Source organism: Molothrus ater, chromosome 14 (genome assembly GCF_012460135.2).
Source record: "Molothrus ater isolate BHLD 08-10-18 breed brown headed cowbird chromosome 14, BPBGC_Mater_1.1, whole genome shotgun sequence".
Classification (NCBI taxonomy): Eukaryota; Metazoa; Chordata; class Aves; order Passeriformes; family Icteridae; genus Molothrus; species Molothrus ater.
Genome location: NC_050491.2, coordinates 20,162,147 through 20,166,454, shown reverse-complemented (window position 1 = coordinate 20,166,454; position 4,308 = coordinate 20,162,147). Strand labels below are relative to the sequence as shown.

At 51.5% G+C, this 4,308-nt stretch overlaps 1 long non-coding RNA gene across 1 annotated transcript; it reads right to left on the bottom strand.

Moving 5' to 3' along the window:
• Window positions 1–2,564: 2,564 nt before the first annotated feature.
• LOC129046827 (uncharacterized) lies at window positions 2,565–2,990 on the bottom strand. Its single transcript, XR_008508615.1, has 3 exons — window positions 2,907–2,990; window positions 2,787–2,828; window positions 2,565–2,692 (listed from the first exon to the last, which is right to left on the bottom strand). It is a non-coding gene; the product is annotated as an uncharacterized LOC129046827 (long non-coding RNA).
• Window positions 2,991–4,308: the final 1,318 nt, after the last annotated feature.

Here is a 4,308-nt window from a genome sequence, read left to right as displayed (position 1 = left end):
CAAGTCCTTGCCCGCCATAATGGATCCTGGCGGGGCATAGCTGTCCATACAGCTCAGAACAAGACCTGAAAAGACATCCGACCAGATGCTTCTAAAGAGACAAGAGAGTCTGATGCCTGTCTGAGATCCCGAGTCAAAAGTTCTATGGCCTGGGTGCCAGGCCGAGGAATGCAGAGATCACAGATGCTAACAAGATACCAGGGTTTCTGACAGGCCCCTCAAAGGGCTCAGGGAAAAGACATGACATATGCAAACAACACATAATACACAAAAGACAAGTGACACAATACACACCAGGACTGCTCTGCCCTGCGCACCTCAGCACTGTGATCAAAAGTCAGGCTTTGCTTTTATGGGGCCTAAGGGGCCGCTTCAGGGACACCACCACCTCCAAAGGGGAAACAAAAACCCCTCCCAGTAATTCCCAAACCAGCACCCTGCTTTCATCCCCTCTGTGGGTCGTGGCCCTCGACTTATCTCTCGCACATCTGGGGATGCCGGTCTCGGGTGCGAAGAAAGGCCACCTCGTCAGCCGGGAAGCTCCTGCTGGCACCGGGCTGGTGTCTCTTAGACAGCTGTATTAAAGAAAACCAAACATCAGTGCCCAATCTCGGCAGCCCATCGGCCAAAACCCCACAAGTCTGCTACTCACCCTTCTCCTAAGAACGCTCAGCTGCTCAGGCCGCATGCTTCGGGCACGCTCGGAGACCAAAGCCGTCGTCACAGGGGGTGCCTGGGTTAAGAGGAGATGAGGTGATTTGGCATGGCTGAAACCTGAGGGGACCATCACTCCTCCTCCCTACTTCCCCGACTCACCCCAACTCCTTGGCAGGTGCCAAAGGCCACCTGGATGGCACCTTTAAATAGAAAAGTTCTGGGCTTCATCACCAGGTCCTGTAATGCATCCACAGGGCTCACACGTGCAGGGAACCCGGTGCATCAGCCGGCTGGTGACGGGGGCTCGGCAGGCTCCGAGTGGATTGCCTAAACCACAAAAAAAGAGAATGGAAACTTAGAGCTGCACCAGACACTGAGAGCTGAGCAATAACAACTACTTCTCTCCACTGCTCACCTTGACTACTGGTGTCTGGACTTACTTCCTAAAAAGAAAGACAAAGAACAGTGCTGTAATACAATCACCATTTACACTTCCTCAGCAGAGACAAATGGTGCCTCACCTGGTTGGGGGAAACCACTCACCCGGGATGGGGGGTTCTGCCCTGGATTTTATCCTTCTGCACCTGAAAGAAAGTTAGGACGAAAGTCAAAGAGCTGCAGGATAACTTAAGAGCTCCAGATATCTTGTGTCCATCTACACATCCCACCTAGAGTCCAACTACACCCCACATTACAAACATCAAGTCCCCGGGACTTCTCCTACTGCACCAGGCTATGCGGCAGGGCAGAGCAGCTCCAGCACAAATGCGTGCGTACACCGGTGACGCGGGACGGACGGGACGTGACAAACAATGGGCACGAGACACGGACGGAAATCCCTTGGAGAGGAAAATGGCTGCAAGGACTGAGAGAATGCAAAAGGAGATGATCGAGGTGAGACCAATGGTGAGATGGTGAGGCTCAGAGAACCCTGGAGGAAGAAGATCCTAACTGAATGATTTATTTCAAGAACTGCAAAGATGAATGCCCAGGAATCCAATGGTCAGAATCCTCTCCCTAACCTCAGATTCTTACAAGTCCTAATCCACCATAATGGATCCTGGCAGGGCATAGCTATCCCTACAGCTCAGAAAAAGACCTGACAAGACAAGACATCTGACTGGATGCTTCCAAAGAGAGAACTTTTGATTGCGGAGCTCAGACAGGTATCAGAATCGCATCTATGGCCTGGGTGCCGGGGCAAGGAATGCTGAGATCACAGATGCTAAGAATGATGCCAGGGTTTCTGCTAGGCCCCTCAAAGGCCTAAGGTAAAAGACCCGAGATATACAAACAACACATAATGCACGATAGACAAGTGACACGATACACGTCGGGATTGCTCTGCCCTGTGCACCTCAGCACTGTGATCAAAAGTGAGACTTTCCTTTTATGGGCCTAAGGGTCCACTTCTTGGCTACCCTCATCTCCAGAGCTGACTCAACACCCCCCCCCCCCCCAGAGAGTCCCAACCCAGCACCCCACTTTCAGCCCCTATGTGGGTTGCAGCCCTCTACTTATCTCTCGGACGGGTGGGTGTGCCGATGCGTGTCAGCTTCGATAGGAAGCGGATGCACCGTCTGGGAAGTCCCTGCTGACACGGGCTATTGTTCTCTTAGTCTGCCAAGAGAAAGGAAACCAAACGTGAGTGCACGATCTTAGCAGCATGGCAGCCAAAACACGACAAGTCTGCTACTCACCCTTCTCCTAAGAATGCTCGGCTCCTCGGGCTGCACGCTTCGGGCTCGCTTGGAGGCCGACGCCGTTGTCGCAGGGTGCGCCTGGGTAAAGTGGAGATGAGGTGATTTGCCATTGCTGTGACCTGAGTTGAGCCTCCCCCCTCCTCCCTACCTCCTCCGCTCACCGCAACTCCTCAGCCGCTCCCGAGGGCTCCTCGGATGGGACCGTGAAATAGAAAATTTGAAGGCTTCATCATCACGGAGTCCTGTAATACTTCCATGGAGCTCATATTTGCAGGAAACCCGGTGCATCGGCCGGTTGGTGACAGGGGCCGGACATACGCCGAGTCGATTGCCTAAATCGCACAAACGAGAATGGATGCTTGTAGTTGCACCAGAGAGTGAGACTTGAGCAATAACCACTGCTTCTGTACGCTACTCAATGCTCACCTTGCCCACTCAGCCTTGACTGCTGCTCTCTGCTTTGACTTCCTAAAAAGAAAGACAAAGAACAGTGCTGTAACACAGACACCATTTACACTTCCTCGGCAGAGACAAATGGTGCCTCACCTGCTCGGGAGAAACCCCTCACCCGGGATGGGTACCTCTGGCATAGATTTAATCTATCTGACTCTGAAAAAGAGTTAGGACAAAAGTCAAAGGGCTGCGGGATAACTTAAGAGCTCCAGATATCTTGTGTCCATCGACAAATCCCACCTAGAGTCCAACTACACCCCACATTACAAATTCCAAGTCCCCGGGACTTCTCCTGTTGCAGCAGGTTATGCGGCAGGGCAGAGCAGCTCCGGCACAAACGCGTGCAGACACCCATGACACCGAACGCGACAAACCGGGGGACGTTAAACATGACACATTAGGCTTGTGGTGAGAGCCTCGAGGGGAAAAGGGAGAGATATCTGACCAAAGGGACCCCAAAGACACACTAGGTAACACGGTACACCGGACAACATGACGTGGACCGGAACTGCTCTGCCCTGCCCACCTGCACGCTGCCATCAAATGTGGAGTCTCTCCCTTGAGCTGTCCTAAGAGGCCTTTTGGAGAAGATTGCTTTTCCCTCTGCTAATTTTTCAATCTATCCCAAGAACTCCCAACCCGCTACTCTCCCATCTCCGGGCCGTGGCCCCTGACTTATCTTTTGGATGATTGGTGATGTGAATCCACGTTGCACCTGAAATGAGTCTGCCTCGGAGGGCCCCGTGATCGCCTCTTAGCCTCTCTCGGTCAGCTACAATAAAGAAAACCAAAACCAATGTATGAGTTATGTGGGCCAAATCCCAGCAAGTCAGCTACTTGCCCTCTCCTGAGTGTGCCTGGCTCCTTCAGGCTCCAGCTTCATCCTGATTCCAAGGGTGTAACCTTTATTATCAGTGGCACCTGGGTTAGAGAAAAGCAAAGTTAAATGGCATTCCTGTGAGTGCAGTGGATGACCTTGTGTGAGGAAAACATGGGAATGCCTCTGCTATGCTTCTGAAAAGCCTTGTGTGGGGGGGCCCTCAAATAAACACCCTTTCTCACCCTGCTGCCTGCAAACCCCCCTGCCCCCCAATAACTCCTAACTGGATACCTGCTCACCCTCCCTCTCCTAGTCACAACTCTCAACTCATCTGAAGCCTCAATCTCAAACATCATTTTTGACACTGGGCAGATTCCTCTTGTGACACGATGAATCTGCTGAAAGAAGTGCTATGCTTGGCACAACCTGGAATCTCTGAAAGCTATGCTCCTCCTAAAAATAATAAAAAAACCAAAATAAGAACAAAACCAGAAATTGCAAATGCATTTTACCACCCCTAAATGCAATACCCAAAATCATGAACTTAAATACTCCCTGTATTCCATGCTGTTTTCTTCACAGTATCTTCCAAGCTTCTGTTGCTTTAGATGCCCAGAAACACCTGCTGAAAACAGGCTGAGATAAGCTGAAAGAGCCTCTTCACTGAAGTAACAG